A 21,680-nucleotide genomic window follows, 5' to 3' on the forward strand; every position below is an offset into this window, starting at 1 on the left:
AATATAAAGATGGTATAAATGATATCAACATTCTGAATTGCAAAAATGCATATCTGTATCATCACTTCTTTAGCATAGCTTCAACGCTTTCTGAAAATGAGTGTCGGGGAAGAATCACATATTTCACTGAACGTTTATAATTTATTTTGGTTGTCGCATGGACAGGAAATTCAAAACCATTTTTCAATAAAATATGATTGATCCATTAGTATGAATTTCATTCATTCCCTCACATGTTTAGACTATTTATAATCAACATTAATTTACTGAACACAGTCGTTGAAAAGGCTTCACTATCGCATGATTCTTTGCACAATGCAAAGTTTAGAATAGAATAATGAAGTTTAAGTTATGAAGCGATGTAAGACGTTGAAGGAGTGTCAAATCTGGAGGAGACTCACAAAATATTAGCGAAAAGAGATTTTAAAATAAAATTTTGATGTTTCTAATCCTCGAGCTGTTTCTAAGGAACCAACATTTTGTCCTTGATAGAGTCCACCTGAAAGTTCTTTTCTTTCCTACAAGGGGTTGGAGTGGGGTAAAATAGGGCATATTTGTCCATTTTATATAACAACTGAATACAGTATACGTGACAATACGTAAGACAAAGGCTGCGTCACGCGGGATTACGTCCGTGAGGTCATATCCTAGCAACAGGGTGGAGGAATATACATATTACTTTAAATGGAAATGAAGCTAGAACAAATCACCAAGATGGATGGAACATAAGAGAGAAACAAATTTTAAATTCAGACTCGTTTTAAGGTAAATATTGTTGTACACAGTCGGATAATATTGCAATGGTTGGGATGACTGCCCTCACATTGTACCGAACGTATTAGAATATAAGGGTGGATCACTGCAAGCAACGTAGGCGAAGATCTGATGCCGCGTAATGCGTTGTTCTCAGTTAGATGAAAAATCATATGATTAATATCGTGCATCAACTTGTCATGATGTCTGGAAGACTTTATGCAAGAAAACCACGAAATTAAAGATGCAGAGAATTTTCCTCACCGGACAAAAATGCTGTAACACTAGCTACGTCAATAGGTGCTGGTTACATCACTATGCGCAATAAAGTATTAGTTCACAGTCGATCTCGACTAATACGGCCATAGGCAGTGATATTTCGAACAAATAAAATTGGAAAAAAATAAAATTGCACAAAAGTTTAAAAGAGATCAACATTTAAGTAATATAAATTTGTGACGGTTTGCTTATAGCTTGGCACGGTGATAAAACAGTGCCGATTATTCAACATAGTCCCTTTTCTGTAAACAGCAGGTACATTACGCTCTTTGAGTGTTACAATCGTTAATAATTAATTTTTCGTTAGACATGCATATTTCCAGAAGAAAGAGTTGGATGTCAATACTGAGCATATTTCGCAATAAAAGTGTACTTTACAGAAAGTAAGAAGACGCAGTGGACACTGGATGGCCTTGATGGGTATCAAACAAGCCCAGATGGGTCAGCTATTTTGGTTTGTCTTTGAGAAAGGCACTTAGTTTCCATTTATTCGGCACGATATAGCTAATATTGTGTTTTAAATGGCGCTAGAAAGCAACCAAGCAAACAACATCGTTATTCTAGGGTGACTGTTGTGTCTCAGAAAATAAAAACTGGTCTGTTAATGACTGTATGTACCTTGAATCCATTTTCCAAGTTGTCTGTCTTATTTAAAATTCAACTGAATTCACTTTCATTAGGCTAACAATAACCAGTTTTTGGCCATGCTTGGATTGAGGATGTAATCAATTACATTGGAGGCCGCCCGCTATCGAAGTAAAAAGAAACTATTAGTAAAAGATTGCTTTAGAATCACACATCAAGTCCTCAAGACGTCAAAAAATTTTAACTCGCGATTTGCAACTCCTTAAACAGACTATAATTAACATCATCGGAGAGATTTCATACATAAGGCGGTGACAATCGCGTCCAAGCTATTGATTTGATGGAAATGAATGTGGACGTACTACTTATTTCCTACATTATCACTCGCTATGAAAATTGATATAAACGCATAAAAACAGCTAGAAGAACATGGGCAGCGGCTCGTGCGCATTGCAGGCCAAACTTTAATCCCGAACAAGGCTAACAACCAAGCACTAGAAATGTTCCCTTGTGCATACAGCATGAAATCGTGAATTGATATGAAGTACAACTGTCTTTTCAATCAATATTGACTCAACTGCCAATCGTACGAAACTCTTATGAAAATTTGAAAGTCTGTCATATTTTCCACATCATCTCTGTTACTACGGTACCAATTTATAGCATAATGGTTATAAAGTTTCTTATTTGAACATAGAAGAAGAAAAATAGTTCATAACGTGTACACAAAAAACGAGTTTCTGAGCCTACATGCCTCAAAAATTGACTAATAATTATTAGCCAATGACCGTGTTGACTTTGATATTAATTTCAATGGTAACAGTTTATGAATCTTAACCATCCAAGGGAAACGAGTTAAAATATAAAAATTATTACATTTAATCACAAATTACGGTGCAGAGGTAAATATGTGCTGTACACATGTTACAAATTGCGTTTTTATATTTATATCGACGTTTGAAAAGGTGGAAGGAGTTTCATTAGCTTTAGTTGTTTGCTGCTGCTGATTTTTGATGGGTTTTTTTTAAAAATCACACTGTCTTACCAGAAAGTTTTAATTAAAGGAAATTGTTAACATCAGTCATGTTCAGGTTTGAAGTTATACTCAAAAGAAGCCAACTTTAAAAAAAATAATGTTGATGAAGGTATAACTAAATAAGTTGTGGGTATGACCGCCGTCTTGGATGCTCTGTCATATTTTAAGGCATCCGATATCAACATAACACTCCATAACTCTGTGTGTGTGTGTGTGTGTGTGTGTGTGTGTGTGTGTGTGTGTGTGTGTGTGGTTTAGATTTTTAACGTAGCTTTAACAATTTTTCAGTCGTATCGCTACGATGTCTGCAGTGTGATAGTTTATAGTGATGTCTAGCACTGGGGCATCATGCCGCAGACATGTAGCATGATGTCCCACAAAGTCATATTATCCTGACACCAGGACGACCAGTCCTAACACTAACACTAACCTCTTAATGCTGAGCGCCAAGCGAGGCAGCTGTTAGTACCATTTTTGTAAGTCTTTGGTATGACTCAGTCGGGGTTCGAACCCGCGACCTCCCGCATCCGAGGCGGACCCTCTAACCACTAGGCCACCGGAGCGGTGTGTCAACATTTCCAGACTTTCCAGGGAATGGAGAAGCCAAGTCAATAAATAAATTGGCACAAATACATTCTTCTTTGATTATCTCCTTTTGAATTGTAAGAGGATGAAGCCAGGTTGGAATTTGATTTTAGCGAAGACACTGTTAGCAAGTTCGTGAATTAGATGTTCATTTACAATGTAACTGAACGAAGAACTAAAGTCCTTGAAGTACTTTACCTACACAAATGAGCCTAATGGATTCTCCTAAAAGGGATTCTTAACACAGCATCACCGCACTTTGCAAAATTGCTTCTAAGTCAGAGCCTCTGCGATCTGGCGATTAACTATGCCATTTTGGATCTTATCCCCAAGCTGATTTCCTTGGCGGACACGTGTTACTAAAGAATAACAGGATTAATTTCCATCATATGGCCTCTTGACTTTGTTCTTTTTTACTAAAGAATAACAGGATTAATTTCCAGCATATGGCCTCTTGACTTCGTTCTTCTTTCTGACTTGCAAAGGTCAATATAAAATATGTCTTGATTGTAATTTAAAGTAAGTAACATTTTTGGCAAAAATGTAAAATCTTCTATTGTCATTTAAGCAATCCGTCGACAAATCTTGAGTTTCGGAGTTGCGCAGATTTGCATGTTCAATTCCGAGAGTAAGCAAATCTCGCATATATTCTGCCCCCCCCCCCCAAAAAAAAAAAAAAAGAAAAATTAAAATGACAGCCATGATACAACAAACACCGGTAGTAAAAGTCGTGTTATTTGCGTGACACGCCGTATTCTAGCAGGAATGTATAATAAGCAGATTAAGAAAGTTCCTTTAAATTTGACTTAGATGCATTTATTTAATTTTTCTTGAACGTTATCAATCTTTAGATTATTAAATAACATTGCATGTTCCATGTTATTCTTTCTTAAACGCTGTTCTTAAACATGACATATGAGAAAGAGAAAATGTTGCCCATGTTTACTCAGGGTTGTCTGAAAAATATACCCTCTTCATATTGTCATCAAATTGAAAAAAATGATCGCATTAAAAATATTTGTTTTCATGTCTCGTGCAAAGTCGAAAATATAATACAGGCTTTGACAAGTGGGGTAGAGTTATTTAACTGAGAAGTTGCTTATTAACCATGTAAGCGATAGCGAGAAATTTTAGTATGAACACACAAAAATCAAAAGCAAAATCCATATGTCTCTCTTGTTATTGAATTGAAAATGAATTTAGTATCTGGTATTCATTGCAAGAAATATCCCAATATAACGTTTACACGCTCAATGTATAAATTTTAAGACTTAATTAAATTTAGTCTTTATTTGGAAGTACTAATTTACAGACTTGTGTAATATGAACAGTTAAACCCAGTAAGTTAGAGAGATATATTAGATTAAAACAAACTTAAACCAAACATATTATAAATTTAGGGAGAATAAATGCTACTGAAAAATTAGCAGTCATTTTTAATGACAGTGCTGCATCGTTGATGATGCAAAGACGTATACGTACTCTACAATATGTTCACCATCTTCATGCATTCTCATTATTACTTTTACAAGTGATAAAATAACCGGTAATGGTTTTATTATTTTTCAGTAGTATCGTTATGGGCTTTCTAATTTTGTTACTGATATAGGTTCAAGCTATCTATTATACCCCATGCTTATACCCTGAAGTCACCCTCGAGAGCATTATTTACGCTCGAGCATGCTCGTGGTGAGTCACTCCCCGCTGACGCTCAAAAGCGACCTTACTATTCTAGATGCCGTCTACGTAAGTCAAATCACTCATAAAAATACTAGCAAGCTAATTAATATACACTTTCAAACAACTACTTGATTTTTACTGTCTGTAAATCAATCACCTGATATTGTTGCTAAGACCTAGGTTCCGTGTCTTGAAATGAATACACAATATTTCCGGGATAGCTATAAATCCAAATGTATTTAAATAAAATCAGCGTTTCCCTGACGTATGTTGAATATCCAAATGTCTTTGAATGAATTTACAGAAATTTATCTACGGCAATTATTCGAATTAATCTGAAAATTTAAAGCACTGCAACTCCAATGAATGATTTAATTAAAACAAATGAATCAAAACTCCCAATATTGCTAAATAACTTCCAAGATTGGTGGTATACTAAGAATACCTAATTTCCCAGAAAACGTTTATCTAGATTGCTAAAACACGTTTGATTTATAAGGCGCAAATTTATTCTTCAATGATCAGAACTAGTAAACAGGATCACGTGCTCTACACTAACTAATCAATTATTAGTCAGCCCGGCCTATCAGAACTAATGTCCTGAAATCGGATCACGTGATGTTTATTTAATATAAACTACACCTCAACCGGGAACTTCATGAATGAATCGACGCACTTGATTCATGACTCATCTTTAAAGTGCGAACAAACTAGTGATAATAAAGTTAGAATATTAAATAATATTAACTAAATAATCATTACTATAATTATGAATGATAACACGCATAAAATAGATTTACATAACAATATTCATTCGATATGCGTTGGCTGTAGCGTAGCAATGACTCGCCATTGAAATTCCGCATCGTAATCTAGGTTCTACAAATAAATGCTGGTCAGTGTCAGTGAACAGTTCTAACTGGACCTTGGTGTTATACAACAGTGTGTCCTAATGTCATTCCCGGTGACGAAAGGTAGTATGCTGTATCGAGCCTGTAAACGCGCATGGCTGTATCACGTAACGCCTATTGTATGTGTGATCTATAGCACTTACATTTTTACACGTCAGTGTAGAGTATCAACGCTCCCGTGGTTGCAATGAAGGTTCAATGAGGTTTTTGATAGAATCCATATACTCATGTGGATATACTCTTTTACGAAAGAGTAAGACGAACCTTTTAGCGTGTCCAAATAATTCAAGTATACCAGATTTTCGAATACCACTTGGTATTTGTATTCCACTCTTTCGCGCCAGTTAAATCAAAAGTAGCATATTGGTATATCTTTGAAATCATTGACCAAACGCACACTTCGTCAATAATTGCGTTTCTTTTCACATTACCATAATCTGAAAATGCAATCGCTTTGAACCTGGTTATCATTTCATTGACTTCTATATATATTTCCTTAAAGGTGTCGACATCGTCGGGTGTTTCTACAATAATAAATTCTATATATGTTGTGTCAGCGAGTCTGCACCGGCGATCACGATAACACTCGAGAACAGATCCGCATAGTCAGCAAAGCTGATTGGGTTACTTGAATCTGATGCCATATTTAAGGCAAGGTCTAGCACCGTGACCAACACATAACGCGCGCAAATATGATTTACAATATTTATAATGACATATTCATATTTTCCAAAGCACAGACCTTTGCGTTGATTGCGTCCTAATACCGTTGCACTTTGTTTATATATGCGAATTATATTCTCAAATCATCTGTTTGCTACATTAATGATGTAAGTATCTTCAACGTATGCTCTCCTCGCCGCATATATTGGGATATAGAAATACTCTACGTGGATGGTATTTTATTGTATGGCCATTCGGTGTAAAATACTCGTCATCCACGATAGAAAATTTCAACGTCTCTGCAACAAGTAGCAAGCAAACTTTCTGACTAGGTCGCATCAATCGGAGATAACCGTCAAATAGCTTTTCCTGGTTCAAATAATTTTCTTTAATTCATCATATCACTGTACGCTGGCCGGAACAAATTGTAACAACTCGTAAATGACCGCCGCTTGTACAATGATATCCGATTATTTCAAACATCTTGCAACTATTTTATATAGACTCCACCGCTTCTTTGCATGTGAATCCATAAAACTCACGGCATTACATCCATTGTTTGGACTCTGTGGCTTGTAAATATGCATCTTACTTAGGTAAAAACTTATCTGGTGTATCCAGATATTATAATGATGAAAGAATCTCTCATTAATGTTATCGTTGCTGATCTTTGATGCCGCTACTGTCTTAACTAATTGCGTCAATGTCATCACTGACGTAATCACAACTCGTTTCACTAATTCCTCTGTGCGGCCTATTCAACGTTAGGAACTTGAAGTGTTCTTTGACAATATCAGGGTTTTCTTTCTATATGTTTAACCACATTTACGTCGTTGTTCTTAAATAAATCCTTAGCTCGATTAATTATCAAGAAGTTATGGATACGCATTTAAGGATTCATACATCTTTTGACCCTCTTTGACAAATAGTGATTTAATTTTTTCTCTGACGCTAGAAACATGCTTTTCGGGCAATATGATTCCCGCATTAGATACACTCATAAATCTCCTCAAAGTAATAGATGCATCAATCAGCGAAGTCTATACCATTTATATAATAAGCACGGCGGTAATTGTTCAATATAATATTCTCACACAATCGCTACAAAATGCACAGTATAGAAATATAGTTACAAGCAATATAGAGTATTCACGCATTTAGAAAACAATAGTAGCAAAATATATTATATGCAGTACAGTCATAATCAATAATCATTTTCCTGTAATTTTGTCTCAGACAAAAGGAACGTTTGCAAAATAAAATGTTATGTGGAATAGTCACAATCAATAATAATTATTGGCCTAACCGTGGCACCTAGCGTAGTAACTTCGGTTATGGGCTTCCGCTTGGGATATGGAGGCCCATCTCTGGCTCTCTTAAATAATGCACCCGCGTGTGATTCGAAAGTAAAGTCATGGGTATAAAAGGCCTCGGCCTAAATCAGTAGCAAAGGGCAAACCACCCATAATGATACTACTTGTTTCATCTAGAGTTAGCAAATGATTGCGATGACATCTATAAGGAACCAGACCCTAATATGAAACGATAACATGGCTTCACATACCGGTGACCGCAAAATATTCATGGTCACTCTCGTCCACATGGATGCGTGTCAGGTCATAAAAGGAAGCCCTAAAATTCTCGATAGCAAGGAAAATTTCTATCAAACAGGGTTGAGTTCACTGCTGTGAGACAGATAGATATGACAAGTTAGTTACATGACTTTCCTGGAAAGTCTGGAAACTATTTCAAGTTAATCCAGATTTTATAAATAAGTGGTACGCATACCTTGTCAGATATAAGAGGTTTCCATGTAATTTTAGTGTCCGCAGTTTACTCCCTTTGCCAAGTTTCACGTCCATCATGACTAAAATATCAGCGATTCCTGAGATGATACAGCCACTCTGCTTGAAGTGTGACTAAAACTGATTCAGTGTATCACTATATGGACATAGTACACAATTAATTTTACTATATGTTCTCTACATTTGTTTCTCAGTACTGACCTTTCCACTGTGTGACAATCAATGCAAATCATATGTTAATCTAAAATACCTTCAAAGATGACTTCACGGTGAAGTTCTTGTCAAAGGTTGACCTGCTCTTTTTTTAGATTATTGACTGTCAACATAACAGCATGTAACCAGAACATGAATTTCACTTCCGGATCATCACCAAGGCCTTATTACTCACTGTGCACTGTCGCCAAAATACATACAGACAACAACACCCTGAGCTCATATTATCAAGAATAAACAGTTACCTTTAAATCCCTACCAAAAATGCATAAATAAAACTCTTCTATCACCACCAAAATGAGAGAGGAAAAAATGTTCTAAAAATAGACTAGAACTACATTCGTGGGTACTGAACTGGAAGTATTAATTGTGAACTGATTCCTGACAGGCTACATGTTTTACGCCAATTTTAGTCAAACTTTTATATTTGCATGCTATACCTATTTCAACTTTATACATGAAGTCTTTTTGAATTTCCTTGCAAGGAAAACATGTGACACCTGTCAGAAAGTATGTAGTGCTGGTGTTCCACAGGGTACAAGTTCTGGTCCAAGTGCTCTTGAGAAACCAAAACTAAATTTGCTATATCTTCCTTAATTATAGGAATTTTTCAATGCAGTAAAAACCTAATTGTGATACAAGATAAGCCCTGTCTGAAAATATGTTTGAAAATTACAAATGTTGATAAATTCAGTTTTAATGGCAAATTAAATTAACATTTAAATTTTAAAAACTAAATTTTATTGAAAACTTAAATTTTCATACAAGTTTTAAAACACAGTTTGACAAATTTTAGACAGAAAAGTTGACTAATGAATGATATTTAAAACAAATGGTAGTTTGGGTCTGTATAACTGATAACATTTTCCCCAGGGGTAGTGAAGCATCATAGCTCATAGTGATTTTGGCAGCAAACCGCAATATGCCTGTCCAGATGCATATAGGTGTACACACTAAAGAAACACTGACAGGTGCTATGTTCCACATTTATTGTGTCAGGTACTTAGGCAGTTGTTTCCATAACTAATAGCACATTCAGATTTAAAGTTCTAATGGGACCACTACCATGTTTTATAGCAAAAATGCATTCCATTTCAATGTCGATAACAACAAAAGGTGGCAATGGGACAGGAAAATAGTTACTAGGGAGGTTCTACCTTACTGAAAAATGGTGCTGATCTCTCTCATGAAAACCTAAGCCATGTCTTTGAGGTGCCATATATCAGTGTGGTGATATGAACTAATCTTGGTCACTTATGGCAGTACACTGCACATGCCCTTATGAAACCATGCTATTACCACCAGACTACTCAGGAGAGCTTCCAAGCTAATCCAACTCTAACACTTTGTTCCAGATACCAGGCTAGACCTGAAAAGATCCAATATGTTTCACTTAATTCTAGAAAACAGTAAGATCTATGTAAATGAAGTTAAACTGTGTTAGATATGGTGATTTCAAATTAACATTAAGGTTGCAAGCATGGGGGAAAATATTAAACTTGACAGAGTGACACTCAGAAATGTGAAGCAATGGCCATGTATTAAAGTGTTAAATTCATCCTAAAAGTATATGAGGTTTCTAGAAGCACATTTAGCCATTTACAAGTTAAAAAACTAATCAGGTAGACTATGTATCATAAAGTTTAAGGCAATGTTGGGGCGGTGAGGTTTGATCATTGGTGTAAACATTATTACATACCAGTATACAGGAAAGTCAGGTGACAATGTACTAAATTAGAATGTGTTACTATAAGCATTCTTATTCATGAGGGAAATAACAATTTTGGATATTGCAAGTGAATACAGCCAAATGTGGTCATACAAATCAACTATAAGTACCAATAAATCCTATATCATCAGCTAAATGTGAAATTCTCATCCCCAAAACTTGTAAACAAGGATGGAAATTTGCATATGTAGGACATATACAATGTACTTGTTAAGATCAAATGTGCAAACATAATTCAAATTATCTATTTGAACATTTATATGGTATTTTGAAGAGTGTTGGTTACCAATTATTAAGCTCATTGATTGAATGGAATCAGATATCAGCTGATGTTTCAATACCGCACTCTGTCAAAGTACTAAATTGAAATATGTTACCATACATAGGCATATTCATGATGAAAATAACATTTTGGGATCTTTTCAGTGCACATAGCCATAAATGTGCTTTACAGGTTCACTATAGATACAATGTCAGCCTATATGATGTACTGAATGTGAACTTTTGATCCCAAACATTCTAAAATGGATGGATATTTGTACATGTGGGATATGTAACCATGTACAAAGTTAAATTCAAATAATTTGTTTGAATGCTTCTTATGTAATCTTTAGAGTGTCAGTTAACAAATAGTATTAGTAATTAATAATGCATAAAGCAAGATGGATCATTAGAATTCCCATAACATCATATAGGCCACAATGCCGCACTACACCAATCAATATCTTAACCTAACTGAACAATAAAATGGAATGCATTTTGTATTCAACTTACATCATTTTGCTTTTTTCTTACATCCAAGGGTAAATATACCTGGGGGAAGCATATTTTATCCCTTTGACCTGTATTTCATTCTCAGACAGTTTAAAATGATTTAGTAGAGAACTTGAGTAGGTTCTAGTATAAAGTTTTCATCGCTGTCCTCTCACTAAATACCTTATAACTATGTTTATAAACAATTACTGAAGGCTATACAAGCAGAAGTTTGTTACTCAGGAAGTGACCCCATCATAAACACATAAATTAACTGATTGGACCCCTAATAAATAGTCTGAATGGCCAATACAAATTATAATTTTGTCTTCATGTATTTTTAATGAAGGTCTCATTTTGACTACAAAGATATTTTCTCTGATAAAATGTGACAAAAATCCAACATTGGAGCTTTTATATGGTGTAGGAATATATACATGCTGATAACATTTAATATGATTCCCAAAAATATTATATATGTGCATTTTAGGGGTTTTTTAATTATTTTTTTTAATTTTTTTAAAATTTTATTAAAATTTTTAAAATAAAAATTAATTTTTTACTTTTAATTTCATTCTTATATTTTAAAAGTCAATATACATGACATATTAAAATTTCATGTGTCTATCTTTAATAATAAAGATTTTATACCAATTTAAACTTTGCTCCAATACTGCCCTTACAGGACATAGTACACAATTAATTTTACTATATGTTCTCTACATTTGTTTCTCAGTACTGACCTTTCCACTGTGTGACAATCAATGCAAATCATATGTTAATCTAAAATACCTTCAAAGATGACTTCACGGTGAAGTTCTTGTCAAAGGTTGACCTGCTCTTTTTTTAGATTATTGACTGTCAACATAACAGCATGTAACCAGAACATGAATTTCACTTCCGGATCATCACCAAGGCCTTATTACTCACTGTGCACTGTCGCCAAAATACATACAGACAACAACACCCTGAGCTCATATTATCAAGAATAAACAGTTACCTTTAAATCCCTACCAAAAATGCATAAATAAAACTCTTCTATCACCACCAAAATGAGAGAGGAAAAAATGTTCTAAAAATAGACTAGAACTACATTCGTGGGTACTGAACTGGAAGTATTAATTGTGAACTGATTCCATATGGTATAACGGTACCAATTGCGCAAGTCCAGGTGGGCGGAGCTTAAGGTGTATGGAACATTGTATTCAGAATTAAAGAACAACACTAGCTGTGATTGGTGCATTATGTAAGAGTTGTACTTTCTGTTTGGCTTAAAAAAAATGTTGAGCCTCTTGGCAACATGTGAGTTTGTGTTAATTTCTATCTAGATCATATTTTGTATTTTTTATGATTTTTTTAAAATATGGTACACATGGCTGAAAATGTGCTTGTTGTGACTAGATAACTCTTACCCCTGTCTAGTTCCAGTAGAGTTATCTCTCTTAAATGCAATGGAGTACCTGGTTATGTCATTGTCAAATTGACAATCTAGCATTGTTCTATATGACAGTGTGTGACATGCATGCCCAAGTAGGACAGAAAGTATATTTATTTCACAAAACATTAGCATTGAGGTATATGGAAAAACAATTGGTACCGTGATACCATATGATGGCTGAAGCCTACATGTGGAACCAATGCCTAAAGTATTTAGATGCAAACCTTGTGACATGACCCCAAGGTCGGAAAGGCAAATAAGCATGTCGCAAAGTCAGTTGTCTTTTTTTCATTGCAATTCATTGCAATTTAGGAAAAGAATCAATCCATCAAGGAGTTTAGGAAATAATAATTACTGAACAAACTGACCAAAAAATACTCCATGTAATTGTGCTAGAACTGGGTTACTGATTTTAGTGTCAAAGTCAAATGGACAAGTGAATGTGTTGCAGAAGGAACAATCCCTTCTGTGTAATGATTCATCCAAGTATTAACAAAATCTATCAAGTATGTAGGGAATATAGACAAATGAAAACTGTATTCAAATACGTAGCTAAACTGTTGACGTCAATGTTATCTCTTGTTTGTTTCCATCAACATGGATATATCAAAATTTGTCTAGCTACACGAATCTTAGCATACGTGGCTCTGTATACTGTATCTATATTTTCATAAGAACGAATTTACTGGTAACATTACCTGTCTGTGAAAAATAATAAAAGCATTTTCATTCATAATATCATTTCTTATATTTAGACGTCAGTCTTTGTAGGTGTAAGTCTGACCTAAAAGTATTAGATTTTCTGAGATTTTGTTTCGGTTAAAATTAATATAATCTAGAGTCACACATGGTTTTTAGCCACATAAACTGTTGAATGAAAAAGCATATAATTTGTGGCTACGAATTTGATATTTAATTTGGATGAGAGGTAAAGGATTCCAAATCTTTTTAAATATGTTTGTATTCACCTAGCTGTACATACCAAAATCTGTCCAAAATGGTGTAATGTATATGTTTGAAAATTTCCCACTGGCACACAAAGCATTCGTTTCACATACTGATTCGTTATCTTGGTGCATAACAATTAGACTGTGTAAATATTAAAGCTTCAAGTTGAATATTAACACTGTAATCGTTTGTTTTATGACACTATAAAAAGCAGATAGCATGAAATGCATTTATATTTAACTAAGGTTGTGTTCATTCCGCTCACCATGAAGAGCAACCAATACTTATTAATCATTTTGAGGTAATTTTTTTTAAGTAACAACTATTTTCACGTCACATTTATATTTCCTCCTTGTTCTAATGTGACCGATTAGGAAATAAGCATTCGATCGGGGTTAACGTTGTTAATGAGGTGTAAACGATAGCTTAGAATTTTCCTCTGGAATATAAATTCAAAATGACTCGCAAATTGGAAGTGTAAGAGTGCACATCAAAAAGTATCATTTGATTGGCAAGATTACATTTTCTTGTCCTCCAGAGTATATTTCTTTGTTAATTTTGAATCTGGTAGTGCAAACAATCTGTCTTATACTATCAAAGCATTTAGCAGTTGCGATGTCTGATCCTGGTACTACAAATAACCAATGTAACATGCATTCAAGCATCGAGATTGTTGATTGTTGACCTAGATATACTTGCTAAATTTAGCTACGAAATAGCTACGAAATAGTCCCATTTAACAATAACTATAGTAAATTTTTTCGGGCATGAAAAGGACCGATTTTATTTTTTGTTTTGATTGTTGATTCATTAAATTGAAAAATGATTTCTATTTTATTTCAATCATTTCCATTCTTCTATCTCTGCAGAGTGAAAATCATTATTTGACTTATAGGGGATTCCGTCACTGGCACATTTTCCAGACTCTGCAAACTTTGGCAACGACTGTCAGCATCGTAATATTATGATTATTTGATTCACATCACAACGACATCGTGACATTTGTTAGCTGTAGTATTATATTGCAAAATGAATTCTGAACTGATTTCACAAATCAGACAACTCAATTAAAGAGGTCTTTACAACATCAATATTTGCATATAATGGCTCATTTCCCAATTAATAAAGCGATACAGTTAGCAATCATTTCCCTCTAGTAAAGATGTAATACATGTATGATTATCATGGAAACATTACATCTTAAATCAGGCATGGGCAGCATCCTCCAGAACACGGGACGGATCAGTGATTTTGAACGCAGAACATTAACAGATGAAACCAGGTTACAGGACCGATCAGGCTCGCGGTCTGTACTTTGCATGTCCTTGCCTTAAATGATACTAGAATATTTGGTAAAACACAAAAGAGCAAGGGAAACAAAGACATGAATGTAATCAAGTGGTTTCCGTTTTGCACACGTGTATCTAGTGGATAAAAATCTCTTATAAATGAAGACAGAAGAAACGTAAAGGCTACACACGAGTATATGATACACTGTCATAACAGTTCCTATCACATCCCCTTGGTTTAAGACATTGAAACAGTATTTGCATTCTTTGAAATCAACAGTGAACCTTGGAGAAACGTACCTAATCGCGAATCCAATGAGCTTGCTGGGGTTCGCTGTTCGTTGAAATTTCAGCGACAATTTTGTGTAAGATAATAACAGTATTGATGTCAACGACCAGTTGGCAGTTATTTCTTTGCATGGAAACGGCGTGTCCGGCGTTTCTTTGATAAAGATGAAATGTTCAAAAGAGGCTGAATTGTCGACCGAGTTTCGAATGTTAGCGTCAAGAATGATTTGATTGGATAAGAAAAGATTTATTTATGGGATGATGAACTGAAGATATAACCTTCAAGTTTTAAATTAAATAAGCTTATATACAAATCATAAACAATGTGCTTTACGTTTCTCCTTCATTTCGTATATAACTTATTTATATCTGGAACAATGTAATCTAAAATAATATATCACATAATGATCACCTACAGAATCCTAAATAGCTAGTTTTTGTCTTCTGTTTACAACGGTGGCGTCATCAAATTGTGTGTTCCAGCCTTCGGCTGAAATCGGTTGACTCACGAAGTCGCCGATCAAAATCAGTATCCTTCGTACGCATATGAAAAGTGGCAGCTTCTCTCAGTTCGAGTAAATAATTACACTGATCAATATGTAATGAAAAGCCTTGAGGCATCCGATGATATCTGAGACCATTATATTTCAAGATTCAGTATTATTCTGGCAATTTTGGCACATACGACTTTTGTACACGTTACTTTGTTATTGGGCCTTTATGTATGGTTTGTTCGCTCTGAGTCGCTACAGTATAACAAATATTTAATCATCTTTTTATAAGTTGTTATTGGGCTTCGGATTATCCATATTAAATGCTTGTGACGACTTTCCAGTCATGAGCAAATAATTCAAAGCATTTCCTGTGTAATAATCTACTCTAGATTGTCCTAAATGGCGATGAAAGGCAACACATAGCTGGACATGTTTGATTTTTCTCATTAATTATTTCCTTTGTGAAATATACAAAATGGATATCTGTATCCGGTGAAGAAAATGTATACATGCAAATGGAAATATCAATGATAGTGCCGGAATACTTCCTAAGAACGTTTTCAAAGAAACATCTCTTCAGATTTGACACATATTAAAGGTTAAAATTATACAATCATGCATTACTAGGAAATATGCAGGTGCAAATAACCGAACATCTGTTAACGTGCCACCGCACCAGGTCTAGTCTTAAGGTCAATAACTAAAGATTGTATGTATGTATGTATGTATGTATGTATGTATGTATGTATGTATACGAATGGGATGTCCGACTGTAATCAGATTAAAATCTTGTCAACAATCTTGAATAGTAGGGTAAACATGTGTTACCTTCAACTCAATTAACAATTAACAGCGGCAGGACAATGAGAGGTTCAAAATGTTGATTATGCAGTATATAATTTAATTAATCTGGGATTATGATTTTTCCACTATGTTTCTAATGCAAAATAAATGAACGTTGAAAGAAATGTACAAAGAATTTTCAAAAAATGAAATGACGGTTGAACAAAGACATTACACCCATGTTACTGTTATATAATTCGTTGACCGAATGGTCGAGTAAATAATGGGCCGAGTACGTTATATGGACCGAGTACGTTATTAGCCTAGTAGGTATAAGTCGACTTAGGCAGGCCGAGTTCGTTATGGTCCGATTTTGTATGGGCCAAGTAATCCCTTAACTAAGATCGTTCCTACAATGCTCAGTTCATGATGGAACTTTTTTGATACGGCAAAAGTGTCTTGGATTTTAAATTTCTTAAAGAGGAGTTGACATTTATTCTAGCATATAACTTGTGTACAATCCTATTTCCTCTAAGCATTTGCAACCAACTTTGGTACCGTTAATCACCCTAATTTATACTGTATTATTCAATTACCCTTTATGCGCACCATTTACATCCCCTGTTCATCGGGAACCTTTCACAATATCATCGTTGTGTTTTTGTAATAAACCATTTTGATACATACTTTTTATCATCTAACCTTTTTGTCGTGCTATATAACCTTACTGACCTTAGACACAAAGACACAGTGATCCCATTCAAGAGTGCTCTTAAAACTCACTTATTTCGACTGCAAGAACAAACTTAAAGACCTGACAATGTTTCATACCTTAAATATTTTCAGCATGTTTTTTATGTATTCTAATTTCATGGTGTTTGTTTTTTGTAATCATATTATTATATATGTTTTTATGTTATATGTGTTGTCTAATGTTGTAAAGCGCTTAGAGCTTCTAAAGATTAGGGGCTAAACAAAGTCCTCATTATTATTAGTATCATTATTATTATGAAAAGAAATCTCTCTCTCTCTCTCTCTCTCTCTCTCTCTCTCTCTCTCTCTCTCTCTCTCTCTCTCTCGTTTCACATGATAAGGTCTATTTTTGGCAACAAGTTTAACCTGGCCGTCACCCAGCCCTGTGGAAAGGTTACATGGCTGTTAAAAAATTCGTGTTTTTTTTTTAAGCTTGATGTTTCATCAATGTTATCGATGACCAATTCCGTAAATAAGATTCGTCACTCACACTAATGTTTCCCACAAATATAATTTTCAAACATTAAGCATGCAGAGATCGAACGAATTTATTCACTCGTGAATATCATAAAGAACAGCCACTTAAGTATATTTGATAGAAAGTGGAGTTCCCTTTTAGCCGCGTTAACGATATCAAGAAATCTTAGCACAAACACACACAGTTTAAAAAAAAAAAATGCTTATGTCGCTTCCATCTTTAAATAGAAAATTAATTTGGGATATTGTATTAATTTCAACACACATCCCTACCGGAGGTATACACCCGGACTTAGTTACTACAGGCCTTATATCGGTCAGGTTTCTAAGTAAAGGGGATTGTCATTTAGACATACTCATTGACAGAATTGTGTAATAAAAAGTAAGTAAGCTAATATATCTAATAGATAAAAACACACACTTCAAATAAAATGTCAGTTGTTTTGTGCTTTTTTATATATTATATATTTTTGTTTCATATGTTAACTAACGGAACTGCATCGCATGTGTAACACACACGTGTTCATGTACTATGTAGCGCAGTCTTTCGTGTTTTATAATGACTCCTTCAAAATTTGTTAAACGTGGTAGGGAAGCAGTAAAAATCCAGTTTTATTTGTTTCAAGAGTCAGTGCTCTTGTGATTACGTCTATCAAAAACCAAGTCCTAAATATGACAACGTTAATCCCTTAACATATTAGTGGCTAATAAATAAAACGCGTCATAAAGGGAATTCCTAAAAACTCGGATAGCAAGGAAATTGCTTTTAAAAAAAAAATAAATTAGGGGTTCATTGCAATAAGACAAAGAGAAGTGACCGATTAGTTACGCGTACTTTCCCCGAAATCGGGCAACTATCACCAACTCAGTTCTTTCAGATTTTATGAGTATGTGGCGCTCACACCTTGCCGCATTTATGCATAATCCAAATTAATAATATCCAAGCAAAAGCCAGTATATATAAACTGAGTTTACACTCTTTGTCAAGCTTTTCATCCAACATAACTTAAATCAATGCGCTGTAAACATTATGGCCATGACCCCAAGGTCATTAGTGTGAAGGCCTGTGTTTCAAAATGACTTGGCTTTGCTCCGTAATGATTAATCACAAGCATAAATATAGTCCAAAAATGCCCACCTAAGCAAAAGCAATCGTCAGTGACCGTCTCTTGACCCTAGATACATGTCAGCGGCATTTAAAATGAATCCCAATTGTGCTTCGTCCTGCTTCATTTTTCTGTACATTTTCAACAACGCATGACCTCTTTACAAGTTTGTCGCGGATCAAAGATTAAGAAATACATAACATTGATTGTTTGGAACATGCAAAGGTAGGCGTCCGGGCAACGGTCAATGTGCCAAAGTACCAACTCTGACCACCGAGTGTGATTACTGACCACAAATCTACAAACATTAGAGCAGAAATTATGTCCGGTTTCTTTTGGGCCTCTCTTGTTTTAATATTATTTGAACATTTTACAATGGTTTACTTCGCTGCTTCGTTAAAAATTTACTGGCTCAAAAAAAAAAATAAAGCTCTGAAAATTTGATTTATAGGTGAGTATTAAATCAAAATATTGAAACTATGGCACTATCGTTTTTTTTTTTTTTTTTTTTTGTTTTTTTTTTTGTTGTTTCTATTCACCAGTTTTTGAAGACTACAAAATATTCTGTCAATAGTTTGCCGTCAATCTTCAGATTTACATTCATGTGTCAGAAACTTCTGTTTAGCTACAACATAGCCTTTCATAGCTCATGTATATATTATTACATCTTTCGCTCAAGTTTAATTGTCATTTTAACAATTACTGTCACAATCACGATCGCCACACCTATCTCATCTGTCCGGCGATCTCTGGACAGTGTTACAAACAACCGTCTGATGTTCAATCATACACTTTTCAATGTTTATGTGAATGATATGTTTCGTGTATATGCTCTTGCGCTGATTGCATGAGCCGAACTTAAACCAAAACTGTTTTTATTTTAAATCAAGTAATCTGATTTAATGAAATTCAAGTGTGACTTACGTTTCACCAATCAAAACTCTGAAATTTAAACAACCCATTAATACTGAATGCATTTATGTGTGCCATTACCAATACGAATTCATCGAACTTTATTTGTTAAATAATATCTTACAATATGAATAGGATAATGACGCTCTCTCTCTCTCTCTCTCTCTCTCGTTCATATTTATAAAGAAAGTTCGTTTTTTTACATTTTTCCAACTGAGATTATTTTCTCACGTCTACTGTGCCTACGCACAAAAATGTATTCTCTAATTTAAAGGAATATTGTCACGTCAGTCTCAAAACAATCTACTCCATATTATATATATAACATAACTAAACAAAGATCATCAAATATCTAGCGTATACTCAAATCTGCCGCTAATAATGAACCCCAACTTCTGAAGTTGAGAACTAATCATTTCATAAAACCCTCTCCTGCATCAGCATTTGTTTCATTACACCTGTCCTTGCATAATTAAATTTACCTTGCTTCATTTCAAACCTCATTACAGAAGTTCTTGACTGAGCAGCTGGAGTGGTAATATTTACGTCTCGCAGTAACGAAATGTATTATTGTTACCAAAAGTAATGAGAGTAGTGTTTTCGTGCAGGTGAACATTGTGTGTGTGATTGGATTTTAACGTAGCTTTAAAAAATTTTCAGTCATATTGCTACGATGTCTGCACTGTGGCAGTTTATAGTGATGTCTAGCACTGGGGCATCTTGCCGCAGACATGTAGTATGATGACCCACCCAGTCACATTATGCTGTCAACAGGCCGACCAGTCCTAACACTAACCTCTTAATGTTGAGCGCCAAGCGAGGCAGCTGTTAGTACCATTTTTGTAAGTCTTTGGTATGACTCGGACGGGGATCGAACCCACGACCTTTCCCTTTCAAGGCGGACGTTCTAACCACTTGGCCACCGGAGCGGTGCATATGAACAGAATCCTTGGTATATAACTATAATTTAAGAAGGGTCAATGAGATATATTGGCCTCTACATATATAAGGACTGATTACTCGTGACGAAACTCCATTATTCGAAGTGGAAAGTCCGAGACAGAATGTTTATTAAAAAAAATCACGGCCTTGTCTTGGGTCGATCGACATCTCCGTTATTGACACTTCAATAACATATGTAGTTTCGTGCGATGGAGATAGCTTGAAAGTTATCGTTCAACAAAACACCTTTTATAAATCAGTGGACAAATGAATGAAAGTCAGTCCGTGTGCATCAGTGTACATGTCTGAACTTAGCTATCGAACGAAAAACAGCTTTAAAAAATGTACGAATTACCCTGCTCATTGCATTCAAGTGAGCATATATATATATATATATATATATATATATATATATATATATATATATATATATATATATATATATATATATATCAAGAGCTTCTCATGTTTAGATCGATTTGTGAACACCACACACACACATATATTGTTCTTGACATCTGTCGCAAGCGGTCGTATTTTGCTGCGTCAACACACTTCATCAATACTTTGTGATCTGTATATATCAGTGTAACTTGATCCACTTCCATTGGTGCAATAAATCTATGGTAATTCTTTTGACTGGATAATCTTATCTAAGGTCAATGAGTGGGTGACAGAAGGCGCTGGTTCAAGGCGGTGTGTTCCAGTCCAAACATCCTTCAGAATTGCATTTCCCGCTGTCAGCCAATCAAATTGAAACATTGGGCCACACCCTCCAAAATCTATCTGTGTAAACAAGAGTCACATGTTCCATACGCCATATGTCTTCGATCAGCTGACTGTCACATCTCAAGGTAAGTATTCAGAAAATAATAATTTTGTCGTACAGTAAATATACATTAAAAAATTCTCGCTTCAGGTGTCTAAGATTCGGCTATAACAGGCGAATTATTTCTTTTAAAGTTAAATATTTGTTTTTCGTCTTATTGTTATTGATAATTGTATGATTTTTATGGGAATTTTATGCAAAATGAACAAGCCTGCACCTCTGTGTGTGTGTGTGTGTGTGTGTGTGTATATATGTGTGTGTGTGTGTGTGTGTGTGTGTGTGTGTGTGTGTGTGTGTGTGTGTGTGTAACCCTCAATCAAGATGCGTTATATAGTAACATACAGGTATGATGATCGCACACATCCATATTGCTAATTCTTTTTAAACTTTCAACCACCCTTATAACGCAGGGGCATGTTTTATATAGGT

The 21,680-nt window shown here is 34.8% G+C and overlaps 1 protein-coding gene across 2 annotated transcripts in view; it reads left to right on the plus strand.

Moving 5' to 3' along the window:
- The first annotated feature begins 668 nt into the window (after window positions 1-668).
- Window positions 669-21,680, plus strand: part of LOC149773030 (dicarboxylate carrier UCP2-like) — a 37,057-nt gene continuing 16,045 nt past the window's right edge. For both annotated transcript variants that reach the window (XM_089946862.1, XM_089946864.1), the window contains exons 1-2: window positions 669-765; window positions 21,081-21,276. The gene's annotated coding sequence lies outside the window, so the exon portion shown is untranslated. The remainder of the gene's footprint in view (window positions 766-21,080; window positions 21,277-21,680) is intronic.

Source organism: Sinohyriopsis cumingii, unplaced genomic scaffold (genome assembly GCF_028554795.1).
Source record: "Sinohyriopsis cumingii isolate HCF-2022 unplaced genomic scaffold, ASM2855479v2 utg000913l, whole genome shotgun sequence".
Taxonomy (NCBI): Eukaryota; Metazoa; Mollusca; class Bivalvia; order Unionida; family Unionidae; genus Sinohyriopsis; species Sinohyriopsis cumingii.